This window comes from Ziziphus jujuba, chromosome 8 (genome assembly GCF_031755915.1).
Source record: "Ziziphus jujuba cultivar Dongzao chromosome 8, ASM3175591v1".
Classification (NCBI taxonomy): domain Eukaryota; kingdom Viridiplantae; phylum Streptophyta; class Magnoliopsida; order Rosales; family Rhamnaceae; genus Ziziphus; species Ziziphus jujuba.
This window is the reverse complement of record NC_083386.1, coordinates 14,462,809-14,483,906: the sequence shown is the minus strand read 5'-3', so window position 1 is coordinate 14,483,906 and position 21,098 is coordinate 14,462,809. Positions and strand designations below refer to the sequence as shown.

Below are 21,098 nucleotides of genomic sequence, written 5' to 3'. Positions count from 1 at the left end.
AAGAAATAGCTGCAGTGCCCAGAACCAATTCAATGGCAAAGTCGATCTCTCTCTCCGATGGTAACCCAAGTAACTCATCGGGAAACACATTCGAAAAGTCTCTCACCATGAGCATGTCTTCCAACCTAATACCACCTACTTAGGTATTAACCATATGAGCTATATATCCCTGGCAACCTTTTTCAAATTGCTTTTTAGCAGTGAGGGCAAAAATTAACCTTAGTAAATACCTCCTAACTTCTCCAAGAAACACCACCTTTGGTCGGTTTGCTCACCTAAATATCATTTCTTTGCTATAGCAATCTATAAAGGCATGATTCGTAGCTAACCAATCCATTCTTAGGATCACATCAAGCTCAAAAAGTCTAACAAAATCAGATCTACTTCCATCACTTGATTTTCTATATAGAAAAGGCAATCCTTGACCATCTAATAAGGCTATAGGGACTTTCCTATAGGGGTGACGATCTCTAATTGACACCCTAAGGGGATTGAAGTTATACCAACTCGGGCGATGAATTCTCTTGAACAAAGGAATGACACTTCAGCACAATCAAAATAAAAGAATAAAAGCAAATGGGATATACAACAATGCACAGTCCCTTAAGGATATAGAAATCTAAAGCTCTGATACCACTCTGTTAGGACTCATTTAAGATTCTTTACCACAACCCTAGATAAGCCTCGATTGGGGAAATCCTACCGAACCTTGCTATGAAATGAAGGATGGAGTGATAAATGTTGTATAGCTTTTTTTTTATATGAAGGATCTAAAAAGGTTTCATTTATATTGGAAACAAAGATTCTTCGAGACAAGGCTAATTGCATATTGCAGTTATCTTAGAAAGCCTATATTGATAGGATCATGAAAAGTTGTAATATGCATAATAATTCTCCTAGTTTGGTATCAGTGGTTAAAGATGACATGCTTTTTAAGGATTAGTGTTTTAGAAATGAGAGAGTGACAAAAGGACAAGTGAGTGTAGTCTTAAATTTTTTTGCACTTGGTAGTTTGATGTATACTTAAATTTGCACATTATCTAGTGTTGTTTTGTTATAGGTGTATTCTCATAAACATTTGAGTAGTCCAAGTTATGTGTATCATGAAATATCATATTTATTTTGGAATCTTTGCACCACTACTTAGATTTAGTAGGGATATCGAAAGCTAATTATGGTGGTAGCGTAGTCTTGTTTATTTTAAGATTATAGCACTACTATTTTGTTGTAATAGGGTTTTATGAGATGAATATTTTGGCCATATATAGATAATTAAAAGTTCAATACGTGGAATATTTTTTATCATAATAATATGAGTGTTTTGTGAAATAGTGTTGAACAAACATGTATAGATTTGTTGATTATAGAGGCAGAATATGTAGCATGTTTTAAGACTATGATACATGCTTTGGATGCACGTTTTTTATATGGCCAATAATGTTGTTTTGTGGTAATTTTGCAGCTATATCATTTTATTGAGAGTTTCATTTTTTTGTGTACGCACCTATTACAACATAGTGGCAAACCCATTAATAAAGGCTAGCCTATAAACTTGTTTGAGGAGCATGCATTATGTATGAGATTGTGGAATAGTTGAGACTATTGTGGCTTAATGAGAGTTTATAATAATGCAGTAATATCCATGTTATATGTTGTATATGATTGAGTATTGTCTTGTGAGTAATATATGTATGTATGTGGATCATTGTTTATATCTTAGATGTTTATTACATATATTGTTGCTTTTTGTACTTGTAGACTTTTTAAAACTTTTAGTCCGCATATGTGTATATAGATCCACTGGTAACATAGTGAGTTCTTACTGCCTAATTTGAGTATTTTATTGTATCCTATCGGTACACAATATGCTCAAATGAAATGATATCGTGTACTTGGGGATAGCATATGATAAGGTAAATCTCTACCACCTAGGTTGAGTTCATGACATGCAACCTACTTAGTTGAAATATTATCTAGCTTTCAAAAATTTACTGAAAGAATCTCTACTGCCTAGTCTAGTATGTTGGCATGCCCTGTAAGCATGTGATATGCTTAGATGAAATGATATTTTCTTTTGGAAGATTATATAATTAGCGAGTCTGTACTTATATATGATGATTATGTAGTTTAAATGAGAGATTTTAGATATTTTATATATGCACCAACCATAATCATGGGATTTATAGGGCTTATTTATGCCAATAATGAATTAGCATGTTTGCTGACTTTTGCAATATGGCCCTTAGGAACATACTCTTTATAATATTTTTTAGTTAGCCCACTGAACTGAATGGCCTATTCTATCTAAATAACCAATGGGCTTACTCCCTGTTTTATTATTATTACTTTTACTATTTATTAATTATTGGCAAATAATGAGATTCAAAAGGTACAAATGAATCAATGGTAGCTACGTTAAAGAGGTTAGTAATCTGATTAAATACATTTCTACAATTATATTAATATGTATGATTAAAGCGTGTTTGGTTAAGTTATTGTGTATTAGCACTAACATATTTGAGAAGCTAATTTTAATATGGAATTATATTAAAAATTAAATCTTGAATGCAAATTATATATTGCAAATTTTAGATATAGCTATAAACTAGATGTTGATCATGACTTGCTACATTTTTTACCTGAAGAAACAATTCCTTCTTTTCATTTATTTGAGGCCAATTTTTTACTCAAAAACTAGGATAAAATAAGCATAAAGAATCTCAAAACTAATTAATAAGTTTTATTCATTAACAAAATTCTTCACCTCTATGAGTTACTTTTAATTTTGTTGCCTTTTTCGGTCATATGCTTATAAGCAGAACAAAGGTTAAGAAGAAAAAGGAATCTTTGTAAAAGAATTATATGCAGATCATCTGACATTACTAGATTCCTAAAAATTCATAACTTAATTTCTCTTTCGAACATGCTTTACAATCAATTGAATTACTAATTCTTCCAAACGCTTAGATTATTAAAGGTGAGTCATCATATATTTTATATCACCTTAACACAATTCAATCTATTCCGAGCCAATTCAATCCAATATGCTGCCACATTTACTTCCCTCTCTTACCAACAGAAATAAATTTGATCTAGCTATAGCAATCCACCAAAATAATTTTATTTTGTATTGCTTTATACAATTGGAAATAATTTACATAATTTCATCCTGCAAATAATGAGATCATGTTTTACACAATGAGTAACAAGATAGCAAAATCGTCTTGTTTGTCCTTTAATTACACATAATTGACTTTTATCAAAATACTAAAGAATTTTCTCCAAAGGAGAACCAGTGAAACTACTAGAACCATTCAAATCCAATTTACAATATTTCCCCTTTTGACAACTAACACATAATGAAGAACATTTAAGCCAATTTGAAATAACTAAATTATTCTTATTTAAAACATGTAACAATCTAGGGTTGAGATTACCTAGCCTTTGATGCCACAACCCTGAAGTTGTTGTGTATCGTTTTAAAATAAAGGGTGTGAATGATTTTTCATTAATAAGTGTTTTATGGATTTTAAGGGAATTGATAGCTTGCCTTTTAATCATCCTTACATTGTGGTTTTTGATGCTACATGGGTTTTTGATAAAATGAGCATCTGGAAGAATGAAGCAAACTATTTTTCTTGAGCTCTTTTTGAGTATAAAGAGAAATTTTGAGGAATCATTTTGTATTGTGTTAGTGAGGCAAAGCTTAGGTACATACAGTTTGCAGTGAAAGATTTTGGTGGTGCGAGGTCCAAGATCTAACCATCTGCTGTATCCCGGGAGACAAACATCACAGAGTTATCTGCATGGGTGGTGCCAAAATCATCTTAAGATACTGTGGTATCACACAGGCCTGGGATCAATCCGTATCACTCACTCTATTTCATACAGGTTCTAAAATTATTTATTTATTTTATTTTTCCTAATTTTTTTGTTAACAATCTTAAGACAAATTTATATTTGTTTATATATATATGTTTGTTATTTAGTTTGTTATGTATATGTGGATATGTATTTGTTTGTTTTGAAAAAAGAAAAATTTTCTTCCTTACCCATGCCTTTTTATTTTATTTAGACTAATTTCTTCCATTGTTTTATCAATATTTGTCACTCATAATCATATACTCATGCTTTTATAAAAATTTTGATGCTTTTTCAATGATTTTTTATCTCCAAAATGTGGAAAAAAATCCAACCGCGTCAACCGACCCATTTACGAGGGAAACAAGTCAAAAATGGGCAAATGGGCCTAATTGTGAACATGTGGGAAAGAGCCTAAATTTTGCTGGGTTTGGCGCAAGTTAAAGTTCACCCCATGTGCAAGTGGGCTGATGCTTCAATCGAAAAGCAAGCCCCAATACCAAACCCAGCATGTGAGCTATTTTGTCCAAAAGAATTGGGATGCCACACGTGGCACAGTGGCAGGACCATTGTCGTGAGCAGCAGGGTCATGAGCCACGTGTCGTGTAGTGACACAGCCACGCCTCGGTCATTGGCATGGAACATGTGTAATGCAGTGGCATGGTGACGTGTCAAACGGTGGCATAAGCCATGTGTCAGTCACTAGCATGGGACACGTGTCGTGCCATGGCAGGGATACGTGACGTGTAGCGGCAGGCCGCATGTGACACAAGATGATGATGTCAACACAATGAGTCAGGTGACACGTTAGCCTGATCACCACATGATCATGACACATTAAGGTGACACGTTAGCCTGATTGCCACATCAGCATATGTGCCATGTTAGCATGACATCGATGGATTATGTCATTATGATGTCATTGATAATGTATACAATAATTTTGTGGTGTGGTATAATACAAAAATTTTATTGGTGTATACAGAAATTTTGTTAGTGTATACAGCATTTTGTGGGTGTATAAAAAGAAACCTAAAAAAATCGTATTGTTATATTTTCTGATTTGAAATTGGGTCTAATTAGTTTTTTGGGGGCTAGAGCAATAATTAATTGATTTTTGTTTTGTGATTTCAGAGAAATAGCAAGTGGATCCGATAATGTAACTTGATATTAGGTCAATTATGCATGCTGCACATGAGCCAACTACAACTCCTGTGGTCTAAATGCCTCCTCCTGCACCGATTGCTATGCCTACAAATCATGCTAAGTGATCAGAGAAATTTCATGGAGCACATTTTAAGAGATGGCAATAAAAGATGTTGTTTTATTTTACCACCCTGAATCTTGCGAGGTTCTCAACTAAAGATGCACGTCTGAGTAATGATGAAAGTGATAGAGTAACACTTATGATGGTGGATGCATAAAAGCATTCCTATTATTTATGTCCGAATTATATCTTGAATGGCCTTTCAGATGCTTTGTATGGGATGTACTATAGTACAAAAACAGCGAAAGAGTTGTACGAAACTTTTGGACCGCAAATATATAACTGAGAATGCTGGTTCCAGAAATTTTATAGTAGGCCAATTCTTGAAATTCGTGATGGTGGATTCAAAGCCACTGATGAGTTAAGTATATGAATTACAAGTGCTCATTCAAGAGATTCATTCTAAATGGATGACAATTAGTGAAGCCTTCAAGTAAGCATCTATAATTGAGAAGCTATCGCCTAGTTGGAAAGAATTCAAGAATTATCTTAAACATAAGAGGAAAAAAATGGATGTGGAGACTCTTGTTGGCAAACTTCGTATCAAAGATGATAATAGGAGATCTGATAAAAGATTTTTGAAGGCCGAGGTTAAGGCCAATATTGTGGAGCATAGTCAAAGCTCTAACATTAAGAAAAAGAGTGGAAAAGATTCCAAGTTAGGGCCTAAAGTAGGAATCTCCAAGAAGGCAAAATTTCAAGGTAAATGCTTCAATTTTGATAAAATGGGTCATAGAGCGACGGACTGTAGGCTGTCGAAAAAGAAGAAGAACAAAGAGGCACAGACAGTGGAGCAGATTACTCGAGAGTTTGATGACATCAAACTCAATGATTTTGTCTCTGAAGTGAACAAGATGGGATCAAACCCTAAAGAGTGGTAGATTAATACTGGTGACCTGCCACATATGATCAAACAAGAGCTTTTTCACTTCCTTCGAACCAAGCAAAAATGGTGAGAAATTGTTACTGGAGAATTCTGCCACATTTAAAGTCCAAAGGGATGGCAAGGTAGTCTTGAAGATGACCTCTAGAAAGAATCTGACTTTCAACAATGTGCTGTATATCCTGAACATTCATAAAAATCACGTGTTTGGATTGCTTCCAAGCAAGCATGGTTTTCATTTGGTGTCCGATCTAATAAGGTTGTTTTGTCTAGGTATGGAATGTTTGCGGGGAAAAGGCTATGTAGTCAAGAGCTTGTTTAAGCTAAATGTAATGACTGTAAAGCCTAATGGGATTGATAAAACTAGTACTTCTTTTGCTTATTTATTTGAGTCTTTCAATTTGTGGTATGGTAAACTAGGTCATATTAATTATAATTCACTGCGGAGAGTAATTAACTTAAATCATATTCCTACATTTGAAATTGATTCTAAACATAAATGTAAAATTTATGTAGAGATAAAAAAAAAATGAGATTATCATATCAAACAATTGAAAGAAATACCAAAGCATTGGATTTAATCCATAGTGTTGTATATGACTTGAAATTTGTACCAACTAGAGAATGTAATAAGTATTTTATCACCTTTATTGATGATAGCATGAAATGTTGTTATAAATACTTACTTAAAAGCAAGGATGAGAAAATAGAGAAGTTTATTCTATGTAAAATCGATGTTAAGAATCAACTAAACAAAAATATTAAAATAATAAGAAATGTTGGTGAATATGTAACTCCATTTGGTGAGTATTGTGCTCAACATGGTATTAGGCATAAAGTTATTGCACATATTTACCATAGTCAAATGGTGTGGCTAAACGGAAAAAATGTATCTTGATAAAGATATGATGAATGCAATACTGATAAGTTCTAGATTATCTCAGAATTTATGGAGGAAAGCCATTTTGTCAGCGCACTACCTTTGATATAAGGTGGCCCCAGAAAAGTCAAATGAAGATGCTCTATGAGCTTTGAAAAAGAGGATAACCTTCCTATAAATACTTATGAGTGTGGGGGTATTTGGCCGAAGTAATGGTACCTACTCCTAAGAAAGTGAAAATAGGTCCAAAAACAATTGATTGCATCTTCATAGGATATGCTCAAAACAGTAATGCATATCATTTTCTTATGTATAGGACTGAAATTCCATATATACACAAGAACACGATAATGAAATTGAGAAATGCATCATTTTTTGAGCACATTTTTCCATATAAATTCAAAGAACGACCAAGGTAGTCTAAACAAACATATGATGCTAACAATGAAGATAATCATGATAATGATCAAGAATAAGAGACTGAAGTTGAGACCGAGGTTGATCTTAGATGAAGCAAGATAGTAAGAACAGAAAAATCCTTTGGTTTGAATTTTCTTACTTACATGCTAGAAAGTGAACCTCAGAGCTTCTAAGAAGGTGTAAACTCTTCTAAAGGGAATTTATGGGATTGATTCTATCTTGTAGAATCACACTTGGGAGTTAGTAGATCTTCCTCCAAGTTGTAAACTGTTAGGTTACAAATGGATATTTAAAAGGAGAATGAAAGCAGATGGAACAATAGATAAATAAAAGGCAAGGCTTGTAATTAAGGGATACAAGCAACAAGAAAACCTTGACTATTTTGATGCATATTAACCAGTAACAAGAATAAATTTTATAAGGATGGTACTGGTGATCGCTGCTTTGCGGGATCTTGAAGTACATCAAATGAACTTGATGAAGAGATCTACATTTAGTGAAATCCTTATATGGACTAAAACAAGCTCCAAAGCAGTGACATAAAAAATTTAATAGTGCTATGCTAAATAATGGATTTAAAATAAATGAGTGTGATAAATGTATTTATGTAAAAGATACAGAGAATGGATACATCATTCTTTGTTTGTATGTAGATGACGCACTCATTGTAGGTAGTGATGACAATATGATCCAAACTACAAAAGTCATGTTAAAATCTAAATTTGACATGAAAGATATAGGGCTTGCCGATGTGATTTTAGGAATGAAAATCACTAGGGCTTCGAACGCAATCATTCTTAGTCAAACACGTTATGTGTATAAAATACTGGTCAAGTTTAGTAAAGACGATACTAATATATTCAGAACACCCATAGATATGAATTTATACTTATCCAAGAATAAAGGGGAGAGTGTATCTCAAGTGGAATATGGAAGGATGATTGGAAATCTAATGTACCTGATGAGTTGTACAAAAACAGATATAGCATACACTATAAGTAGACTGAGTAGATACACGAGTAATTCAAATAAAGATCATTGGAAAGGAATCGTTAGAGTACTAAGACATTTACAATATACTCATGATTTCAGACTGCACTATACAAAATATCCTAGTATATTAGAAGGATACAGTGATACGAATTGGATATCAGATATCAAGAATTCAAAGTCCACGAATGATTATGTGATCACATTTTCAGGTGCAGCCGTAACATGGAAGTCCTCAAAACAAACTGTTATAATTTAATCCATAATGGAATCTGAGTTCATTGCATTAGATAAATGTGGTGAAGAGGCTGAATGACTATGTCAATTTTTAGAGGACATTCTAAGGTGGCCTAAATTTGTGTCAACTATAAGTATACATTGTGATAGTCAATCTACAATTGGCGGGGCATAAAATATTTTATATAGTGGGAAGTCTAGACACATTCATCGTAGACATTATTCTATTAGACAGTTAATCTCAATTGGAGTTATTTCGATAGAGTATGTAAAGTAGAAAAATAGCATACCAGATCAGCTAACCAAAAGGTTAAATAGAGATTTAGTTGAGAAGTTATCAAAGGGAATGAGACTGAAGCCCACAAGGAAAGTCGATATAATGGAAACCCAACCTAGTTGATGAAGATCCCAAGATTTAGGTTAAATGGGAGAACACAATTGTAAAGGCTGGTAAGGATCACTGTGGGAGGTTAATCCTCTGCCCATTCGTATGATAAAATAGTGATAGATGAAGGTTAAGAATAAAGTATGCTTTTAATGATTCTTATATGTGTGTGTGTGGTAATCTATGTATAATCATACTAATTACATTGAAAGTAAGTATCACCTATATAAGAGAGAAAAGTAGCCCCTTCAAAGGAGAATTATAAGAGCACAATTTTCTAGAAACTCTTGCGGAACTAGGAAGGTGTTTATGGCCAAAATGAACATAACAGTGAGAACTAAAGTATACCATGAATGAATCATGTGTGAACTATATTATCATTTACATAAATGATGAAATGGTTACAAGATATTGTATCCACCATAAGTCAGTAAAGTAAATATAGTCTCACAAAGGAAGGTTCAATGAGCAACATTTACCTATCCTATGTAGATTCTAACCGTAAATCTTTACCATTAGAGTCCTGGATTGTCCCTAGTCGTTAAATCATTCATGTGGGGGATTGTAACGTTTTAAAATAAATGATGTTAATGATTTTTCATTAATAAGTGTTTTATGAATTTTAATGGGAATTTATGGTTTATCTTTTAATCTTCTTTACCTTGTGGTTTTTGAAGTTACATGGGTTTTTGACAAAATTAGCATCTGGAAGAACGGAGCAAACTCTTTTTCTTGAGCTAATTTTGAGGAATTATTTTGCATTATGTCAGTGAGGTAAAGCTTAGGTATGTATAGTTCATTGTGAAAAAATTTGGTTGTGTTGTATCCAAGATCTAACCATCTGTTATATTCTAGGAGACAAATATAACAGAGCCATCTACATCGGTGGGGTGAAATTCATCTTAAAGATACTGTGGTATCACACAAGTCTTGGATCAATCCAAATCACTTACCCGATTTCATACAGGTTCTGAAATTATTTATTCATTTTATTTTTCCTAATTTTTTGGTTAACATGTTGCTTCTTGATTGACTACAACAATGTAGCTGGGTAACCTTTGTACAAAGCTTAAGGTCTTCCTTTTTATGCCCTTCCATTAGTATTTTTTTTATTTTAGTCCTCGATAACAAAACTTGATGAAGAGAATTCAGCAACACAAAAATTATAGGAGTTTGACTAACTACTACAGATTAAAATTTTCTTTAATTGCAAAATGACCAAAGCATTGTTAAGATGCAATTTTCGAGAACCTATTGATGAACTGGTTTGGCCATTATATGTAATAGGTAAAACAGTGCCGTCTCCTATAAATATTATATGTGTAATAAGTTAAATCAGTGCCATCTCCTATAAAAATTATGTTTGATCAATTATAAGAAGTATTTTTATACCTTGATTAGTGGTCATACAAGCAGTGGCACCGAGGCACCAAGTCAGCATAGAAGTTTGGATCGCAAGGTTTTTTCTATGCAACAAAAGCTTGTTGTTTGTGATCTTCTTCTTCCAAATAGTGATACCAGTTCCAGTATTTTGCAACTGAATGGAAAGGCCCGTTGCAAATCTAAGAAACAGTAGTACTATGAGATACAAACTGATTTTGATGAGAATTCTTGTGAATTAGATGCAGATTGTTCTTGTGACTAGATGTAATGAACCATTATATATTGTCACCTACGTGAAGAACCAATTTGACCAATGAGAGTGGACCCTCAACCACGGGAATTAAATCATCCACCACCATTGCCCCTGCTTAACTTCATTGACTAGCATAATCTTGATGATGATCAGTATGTGGTTTTTCTTCAGCTTAATTATTAAGAAGCACTTGTTCGTGGCTTCTTAATGCTGAGACAGATTTAGTGAAAGTGAAATATTGAGGTTTTGAAAGTATGGCTAGAAGAAAATCTTGACATTTAGATATAATCATCCATGGTAGAAGTAGCTTTCTTTAAGCCCATCAGATTGTTAATGAGGAAGTTTTCCTTTTCCTTGATGGCTAGCAACAGTTGCTATTCTATTTTGCTCCAAAATAAAAAAGTTGTATTCAAGCAAAAAGTAAAACTCAAAACATCAATAGATATTGGACTAAGTAACTACGTAACCGGAAGGTCCATTATTACCAATTTACCGAACCTAATTTGGATCTATGATCAAGGTATAATTGTTGTCTTTAACTTTCATATGTGGTCTCTCAGCACCTAGTAAATGGTGATAGATGTCAAGGTTGTGAAGAAGAGGTAGAATTTGATAACACAACAAATTAAAGATAATTAGTCGAATCAAGCTTAATTGAAGTAAGAATAGAATCTCAATTAAAAAAATAAATTGCGAGTTTCAGTTCAACCACATTCAGATTAAGCGTGGAAGTGTTCCCTGCTTTGGTACCATGATGAAATCAGAAAACAAAGTAATTAAGCAAGAAAAAAGAAAAAGAATACAAACTTTAGAATACTTACCTTGGTAATTCATTAATAACACTTAATACAATATTCATATAGATAGAGATCATTCTGTGACCGATACAAGTAACATTAGTTTTACAAATAGCTTTATACTTGAGTGATTCTTTGGACATAAAGTCCTTATCGTATGGAACCTCTTTATAATCTAAACTTTTCTCTATTTGATTGGAATCCTTAATTTGAGATGGAGTCTGTTAGTGTCAAAGCTTCAACATCTGTATTTTCAGTTATACTTGCAAGGTATTCATGTTTTATAATTATGCGTTAATGTTAGTTTTCACATTTGTCAAAAGTTCATAGTTAAGTGAGTGTTGCTATTTATAACATTAATGATCATTATGGCCGATCCCACTTTTAACTATATCGTGGTTTTTTATTGAATTTAATTTTAAATCTTTTTGAATTTTCAAATAACTTTTTATTAAGAAAAGTGGGCATATGGGTTTTTAGGTTGTCTTTTCAAAGCTATTTAAAGGCTTAGTTATCAATAAGAATACAACTTTGATTTGATTAAGAAAATACTTGTGAGATTAATTATCTCTTTGTTCTTTGAGAACACCTAAAACACCATTAGAGAATTGGTTGTTTTAGCTTGACTTATCAATAGGTTTTCCATCCCCTATTGTGGCGTCTACATTATACAAAGGTTTCTAACCACAGGTTGGTTAGGGGTTGAGGTCCATTCCATTAGAACTTGAAATTAATTGAGATCCGGGCTAATATAATACGGGTTTAGGAGCAGGTCGTCCTAGGTTCGTATCATTTGGTATCAGAGCTAAATTTTTGTTCAAGTTTGATCTATCTTTATTTGCTTTATTTATTTTTGTGTTAATCTGCAATTTTAGCATTAGGTTAAGGTTGCTTCTATCATCATACACGTTCTGCATTAAAAAAAAAAAATTCATTCCTAGTTGAATTAGGATTTTCTAGTTTTACCGTATTTTTTGTTTCCTAGTTTGTTGGTTGTTTTTCATCATTGTTCTTGTTAATTTTGGATTTTGTTGATTTTCTTTTGCTGTTTTAGTCTTAAATATTTGGAGGTCACGGGTTTGTGGCAAGATTAAAAAAAAAAAAAAAAAACTGCACATTTGTGTTTATTTGGAGGTCACGGGTTTGGTGAATTTTTGGAGTTGGAATTGCAAATGTGTTGTTTATTCTTGCTACTGCAGTTGTGTCTGATATTCATTGAGTGAAAAAAAAAGAAGGAAAAAAAGAAGAAGAAAGCCGAATATTAAAACACCCGAAGGAGAGTTGGTGATGACTTGATTACTACATGGCGACAAATGAAAGGAGCCATGCGGAAGCGATTCGTACCATCACACTATCATAGGTTGCTGCATCAAAGACTTCAATCTTTATCTCAAGGACATGGATCCATGGAGGATTATAACAGGGAGATGGAGATTCTTATGATGAGATTGAACTTGAATGAAGATAGGGAAGCAACCATGGCAAGGTTTCTTGGTGGTTTGAATCGTGAAATAGCCAATCAACTAGACTTGCAACAATATGTGGAATTGGAGGAGATGTTGCATGTGGCTATTAAATTAGAGCATCAATTCAAGAGGAGGGGTGTAAGCTCATGGTTTAGAGGTGTTTCCAACAATGGAAGGTCAAATTCAAGTGGCTGGAGGAACAATCCCATCTATGAAAGCAAGCCAAAGCCGAAAGTCAAAGAAGAAAGTACCAATCAGTCAAAAAGGGAGGTCAAGACCGAATCTGTCCAAACACTTAGAGGTGAGATAAAATCTGATCCTAAACCTCAAAAATCCAGAGAAATAATTTGTTTTAAGTGCCAAGGAAGAGGACATATAGCCAGCTAATGCCCGAATAGAAGGATAATGGTAATTAGGGGTAATGGAGAGGTGGAATCCGAAAGTGAGGCTAGTGAGGCTGAAATCGAACAAGAAGATGAAGGACTTGATGATGAGGCCGAACCATTAAACACATCAAATGTTGAGCTAAATTTGGTCTCAAGGAGGGTACTTGCTGTTTACAAGGATGAAGAACAAATTCAGTGTGAGAACATCTTCCACACTCGTTGTGAAATACAAGGTAAAATTTGTAGCCTGATTATAGATAGTGGGAGTTGTACTAATGTAATGAGTAACCTTGCAGTTGATAAATTGGACTTAAAAACAATAAAACATCTTGAACCATATAGATTACAATGGTTTAATGATAGTGGTGAGATTAAAGTAAACAAACAAGCCAAAGTAAAATTTAATATAGGTAGATATGAGGATGTAGTTTTATATGATATTGTACCCATGATTGCTAGACATATACTATTAGGTAAGCCATGGCAATTTGATAAAGATGCTATTCATTTTGGTCGAGAAAATAGTATTGTTTTCAGGTTTAAAGGGAAGAAGGTCAAGCTGGAACCATTATCTCCTAAAGAGGTTTACAAAGACCAATTACAAATGCAACAGAGGAGAGAAAAAGCTCAAGAAAAAAGCAAGTATGGCACCAACGGCTTCACCATCCTTTCAAGAAGGTAAGAATGAGGTTGCTGATCAAGGTAAGGTTTCTAAGACTCATCTTAAGTGGAAAGATTAAGGAAAAACTGAAAGAGAGGGGAAAGAAAGTGGCAAACCCGAGAGCTTGGAGAAGGAAGAGAAATCTGAAGGTTTGCGCCAATCCAAGGGAAAAAAAGAAAAAGAAAGAAAAGAAAGGTTAAGTAGCAACTTTTATTTGAGTTTAAGGGATATTAATAAGGTTATTGAGTGTAAGAAACCTTTGCTAGTCATGATTTATAAAGAAAATTATTTTAATGATCAAACTAACTTTGAAGAACTTGAATTGCCAAGTTCAATGATTTCTCTTTTGAAGGAATTTTGAGATGTCTTCCCAAATGAAATTCCAAGTGGACTACCACCTATTCGAGGGATAGAACATCAAATTGACTTTGTTCCAGGGGCTGCCATACCAAATAGACCAGCTTATAGGAGCAATCCCGAAGAAACAAAAGAGCTGCAAAAACAGGATTTGTACTAAGTGCTGCAGGAATCAAAGTTGACCAAGCTAAGGTGAAAGCAATTCAAGAGTGGCCGGTTCCTACTTCTATCACCCAAGTGAGGAGCTTTCATGGCTTGGCAAGCTTTTATAGAAGATTTGTCAAGAATTTTAGTACCATAGCACCATTGAATGAAGTTATCAAGAAGAATGTCGGCTTTAAATGGGGGGAAGTACAAGAAAAATCTTTTAATTTGTTGAAAGAAAAATTGTGTAATGCACCTTTGTTAGTTTTGCCAAATTTTTCTAAGACTTTTGAAATTGAGTGTGATGCTTTGGGTGTAGGTATTGGAGCTGTCTTAATGCAAGAAGGAAGACCCATAGCCTACTTTAGTGAAAAATTAAATGGAGCTGCCCTAAACTACCCGACTTATGACAAGGAGATGTATGCTTTGGTGAGGGCTTTGGAGACGTGGTAGCATTATCTCATGCCAAAGGAGTTTGTGATTCATACGGATCATGAGTCTTTGAAGCATATCAAAGGTTAAGGAAAGCTCAACCGAAGGCATGCCAAGTGGATTAAATTTATTGAAACCTTTCCATATGTGATCCGCTACAAAAAAGGTATGAAAAATGTGGTTGCCGATGCATTATCCCGAAGGTATGTACTCTTTTCTACCTTAGATGCTAGATTGCTTGGATTTGAACAATTGAAAGAACTTTATGAGCATGATAGTGACTTTGGAGAAATTTTTAGAACCTGTTTGAAACATGGATTTAATAAATTTTACATATTTGAGGGTTATTTGTTTAAGGAAAACAAACTTTGTATGCCTAATTGTAGTATTAGGGAATTATTGGTTCGGGAAGGACATGGGGGTGGTTTAATGGATCATTTTGGTATTTTAAAAACTTTATCCTTACTGCAAGAACATTTTTATTGGCCTAACATGAGGAGAAATGTTGAGAGAATTTTTGAAAGATGTTTGAAGTGCCGAAAAACAAAATCAACATTGAAGCCGCATGGATTGTATAAGCCTTTGCCGATTCCTACCTATCCTTGGGTAGATTTGTCTATGGATTTTATTCTTGGGTTGCCTAGGTCAAGGACAGGTAAGGATTCAATATTTGTTGTAGTAGATAGGTTTTCTAAGATGGCACATTTTATTGCATGTAACAAAACTGATGATGCATCCAATATTGCTAATTTATTTTTTAAGGAAATTGTGAGATTGCATGGGATGCCAAGAACTATTGTTTCGGATAGTGATGCTAAGTTCTTAAGCTATTTTTGGAAAACTTTGTGAGCTAATTTAGGTACTAAGTTTTTATTTTCAACTACTTGTCATCCACAAACTGATGGACAAACCGAAGTAGTAAATAGAACCTTGTCTGCATTGTTGAGAGCATTAATTAGTAGAAATTTAAGAACTTGGGAAGAATGTTTGCCACATGTTGAATTTGCATATAATAGGTCTTTACATTCAGCAACTAAATTTACTCCATTTGAAATTGTTTATGGTTTTAATCCTTTGACTCCATTAGATTTGACACCTTCACCTTTAAGTGAGCATGCTAATCTAGATGGAAAACAAAAAGCTGATTTTGTAAAGCAGATTCATGAGAAGACACGAGCAAATATTGAGAGGAGGACCAAGCAATATGCAAAGGTGGCTAATTAAGGCCGAAAATCAATGGTGTTTGAACCTGGAGATTGGGTGTGGCTGCATTTAAGGAAAGAAAGGTTTCCTGAACAAAGGAAATCAAAACTCATGCCGAGGGGCGATGGACCTTGTCAAGTTTTAGAGAGGATAAATGACAATGCCTACAAACTTGATTTACCGGGTGAGTATAGTGTTAGTGCCACCTTTAATGTTGCTAATTTATCTCCTTTTGCTGCAGGTGATGACTTCGATTTGAGGACAAATCCTTTTCAAGAGGAGGGGAATGATGTGAATCGACTCGAGACTATTCAACCGATAACCCGCTGGGGTGCTAACCCAATACAAATGAAGGTGGGACCGATCACTAGGGCTCAAGCTAAGAGGTTTAAGGACAACCTTGCTGCCTTTATCCAGAAAGTAATTCATTCTCAAAAGGGCTTGTCCATACCTGAAGATAAAAGACCTGTTTTAAGTATTCAAATGGTGGAGGCTGATACATCAGACACCCATAAATCGGACATTTTATATCGGACACCCATGCCTCGGACATCTAACCTCGGACTTCGGACATCGGACATAACTTAGCTCGGACAGACATCAGTTAGCTCGGACAGACATAAGTTAGCTCGGACATCAGGCAGACATAAGTTAGCTCGGACATCAGACATAAGTCAGCTTAGTTGTCAAACTAGTCAACTCGTTTTCTGATTTGCATTTGACTTTTCTTTTTGGGTTTTTATTTATTTATTTTATGGACAAATAACTTTGGAAGGTTTTTATTTTATTCTTTCCATTGTAAATTAATTAATTCCTAATTTAATATAAAGGAATTAATTAATTAAATTTAGATTAGGAAAGGAAGTATAGTTTCGGCCAATTAGGTTTCTTTATGTGTGGTGGCCGGTTTTCTTTATGTTCTAGGGTTTTTAAGTTGTCTTTTCAAAGCCTATTTAAAGGCTTAGTTATCAATAAGAATACAACTTTAATTTGATTAAGAAAATACTTGTGAGATTAATTATCTCTTTGTTCTTTGAGAACACCTAAAACACCATTAGAGAATTGATTGTTTTAGCTTGACTTATCAATAGGTTTTCCATCCCCTATTATGGCGTCCACATTATACCAAGGTTTCTAACCACAGGTTGGTTAGGGGTTGAGGTCCATTCCATTAGAACTTGAACTTAATTGAGATCCGAGCTAATATAATATGGGTTTAGGAGCAGATCGTACTAGGTTCGTATTAAAGTAGAACAGAGGTTCAGAAGAAAACACATTTCAGGAATCTTGGGAAAACAATTGTATGTAGCTCAGCTAGTACACCAGATTCCTAAAAATTCAAAACTTAGTTTTATAAACTTAATTCCCGAAAAAACCATATAAAATTTAAAAAACATATATACATAATTGACTTTAGTCATAGTAATAATTAATTTTCATTCAAACTTGTTATCTCATCGGAGTCATATGATGCTGTTGACAAGGATTTTGAATTTGACTCCTCTCTAGCTTTGGCACCTTCTACAGGACTCTCTTTTGGACATAGAAAAGGCTTTGGAGGCATTTTTAGTGATTCCAATTCTCCTTCCAACATCTCTCTAACTTTGTTCATTGAAGGTCTATCATTTGGGTTCATCTATATACACCACAATGCTACCATACTCATATTCTTTCTTATTTTTTATTCATCCTCCATTCCATCTTCTATTTCTAAGTCCTTTCCTTTTCTGAATTGATCATAAATCCATGAAGGAAAGTAGATTTGACTTGTTTCTTCTGCAACCGCATTCAAATTCTTCCTTCTACTCCCCATTTCCATCAATAACATTCCAAAACTATAAACATCGGCTTTATAAGAAACTCTACCAATATTTTTGTAAAACATCTTTGGAGCGATGTATCCCATTGTTCCTCTTGCTGCAGTTAGAGATACAATGGTGTTGTCCGATGGACATAATCTTGCAAGTCCAAAATCAAAAACCTTTGGAATAAAATTATCATCTAGAAGAATGTTGCGCGGTTTAACGTCAAAATGCAAAATTCGCATGTTACATCCTTGATGAAGATAATCAATGCCACAAGTTATTCTGAGTGAAATTTCACACATTTTCTTGAAATCTATGGAGCCAATTCCTTATTGAGAAAATATGTATTTATCAAGGGAACCATTAGGCATGAAATCATATACAAGAGCATGTTTTGATCCCTCAAAGCAATAACCAACCAACTTTACCACATTGACATGGTGAATCCTTCCAATGGTAGCAACTTCATTCATTAATTCTTGCCCATTAGTCTTAGTTTTTCCTAATATTTTGATCGCAACAAGATGTCCACTACGAAGCTTTCTTTTATATACAGAACCATAACCACCTTCTCCTAACTTATCCTTGAAATCTTTGGTAATCTTTCTAATTTCAGAGTAAGAGTACCTTATAGGCATGAAGTTATTGTTGATCTGTAGGAATTCTTCAATAACATTGTACATTGATAAATGCCGCCTTAGCCATTTATAGATTAAAAATGCAATTACAAATGGAATCCCGACTATCCTAATTCCTATCAACAACAGTGCTGCATGGAAATTCACAAGAAAGTATGGAATTTTGATTATGCCCAAACTTTAACTCTCAAATCATGTGATATGTACACGTTTCAATGAATGCAATGCATGTCAAGATTTGTTGAATATGCTTTTCAGTCTAATGTGTATATATATATATATATATATCAAGCATCATCAATCTTAGTTTACTTACTGTATTAATTCCTTGTGTTCAAATTCCTACAAATCCACATGCTTTAAATATTGAAATGCAAAAGAGTTAATTGCAATTTGAACTTTAAATTTTAAAATGTTGCAATTTAGATTTTCAACTTTTAATTTGTTGCATTTTGATTTAATAAGATCCTTTTAGAAAATACAATTAACTCAAGGTCTAAATTAGAGATCAGTATTAAAATACAAATTCCTAAAACTAGAGGAATTAACTTGTAACAAATTAATATTAGAAACTTTAAACTTAAAACTAATTGGACTAAGTTGCATCTTAATAACGGTAATGTGGGACAAAGGCCTTAACGACAATTAGTTAAAAAGTTAAATTGGATCAAAATGCAACAAATTAAAATTTGATGATCTAAATTACAATGTTCTAAATTTGAAGATCCAAAATGAAATTAGCCCACACTAGAGGATACCAAATTGCAATTAACTTATTAAACGATTTATTATGTCACTCATATCAGACAAACAGAAGTGTAAATTAAGTATTTACCTAAGATTGAGAACCTTACAAGGTCGACATAGTCTGCAAGAGCAAAATGAACCTAGTGAGAGATGGAACTAAAATTAATAGTAAAAAAATGAAATTTTAAGGAAAGAAAAAAATCTGCAAGAGTCGCAACAGTAATTAGTAAACAAATTTTCTTAGGAATTTTGTTTTTATGTCTTTATGGTAGATTGGAGGACAAAGCCCAAAAAAACAAATCATAATAGGCAATTATTTATTTATTTATTTATTTGTGATTATTATTATTATTATTTTTTACGTCTAGTAAAAAATGGATCAATGATTCCTCACAAACATAATATAGATAAAGAATCAAATTTTCCATCAATATTGTAAACATTACAATTTTTTTTTTTTTAATAATTTTCAAAACTGAAAGCAATAAACTAAGCAACTATCTGAATTTTGGAAACATTTAAAATATTGAGAGGTTCTTAGCTTCTTACGTTCAACTTTCCTCATATGAGCAGCCAAAGTACCTACATATCAACCAAACAGAAACAGAAATAGAAGCATCAGCTCATACCATTATGATCTAATTAGTAGTGGATTAGAAACATAACATTGAACGATCAAAAGTAGTCAATTGATCTTCCAATTATACTAGTTCTACGTGTATATATATATATATATATATCCTTACTACAATCGGAATTTGGAATTAGCCCCCATAAATCGCCACAGGCTTCACATGACACCATCTTGCTAACAAAACTACCATCGCAATCAAATGCCACTCCCCCCACAGAATTTGGCCATGAAAGCTTGAAGCCGTATGCAAGTTTATTGTGGATCTATGTGAAGGATAAATTGTTACCCTTTCCCTTCGAATATCCAGGCCACGATGTCGTAACCAAAAGCTCTATACCGCAAAATGTTCATCAACTCCGATGGGTATGTGATTCCAACCGTAACATAAGAATGGCCTTCGGGGGGGAACTTTCCAAAATTAGCACTATTAATACATGGGGTAGTTGGTATATAAAGTGGAGAGCTTATAGGGGTTTCACAGTTCGAGAATATTATAAGCTTTGATTTTGGCATACTATATCGATCCAGAAAACTGAAGTTATGAGATGCCAAAGAGTAACGAGGGAGAGTGTGATACAAAATGATGGAAATTTACACTCTTCGAGTCAGTGCCCAACTCCTCTATAAAGGTTTTTCTTCATTCAACAACATCTTTACAGAATGATGCCTCAGACTATATAGTTCCACCTTACACAAATTTTCAAATATTCAAAATTACAAATAATAGCAAAATTACATAAATCAGATAACAAAAAAGGGTTATGAGCTAAGGCTTTCTGTAAAAATCTCAACTCTGCCCTGGCATCACAAAATCATCAAGCCAGCGAGGTTTCATATGTTTCCTAGCATTATGAAGTGTGCCTGCCTCTCTAGAAAGCTTCTTCCCGTTTTCAACAGCGGCCTCTTTGATACCAGCTTCAAAACGCCCCCCCCCCCCCCCCCCCCCCCCCGTTCTCTTGATTTCATCTTTAGCCTTGACTTGGGTCTTTTCCCCTTGGGCCTCAATTCTAGCCTACTTACCCATCTGGTTCTGGACTTAATTGCTATCCAAAATCACTTCAGCATTACTAACACTTCCTCCTCCCTTAAAAATGATCTTGTCCTCAAGGTCTGGCACCTTGTATAGCTGACGGAAGGTTTGGAGATCCTCCCAAGTAACATCTTCAAGTGAACTATGAGACATTGCACCAACACCTATTTTTGAGGTTTACATCTGTACTATTTGACCAGCCAATGCAGCAATGGGACTGAGCATCGGTTTGTTAGCAT

The 21,098-nt window shown here is 33.9% G+C and overlaps 1 pseudogene; it reads right to left on the bottom strand.

The window, feature by feature from the left end:
- Positions 1-17,434: 17,434 nt before the first annotated feature.
- LOC132805070 (rust resistance kinase Lr10-like) lies at positions 17,435-21,012 on the bottom strand (annotated as a pseudogene).
- Positions 21,013-21,098: the final 86 nt, after the last annotated feature.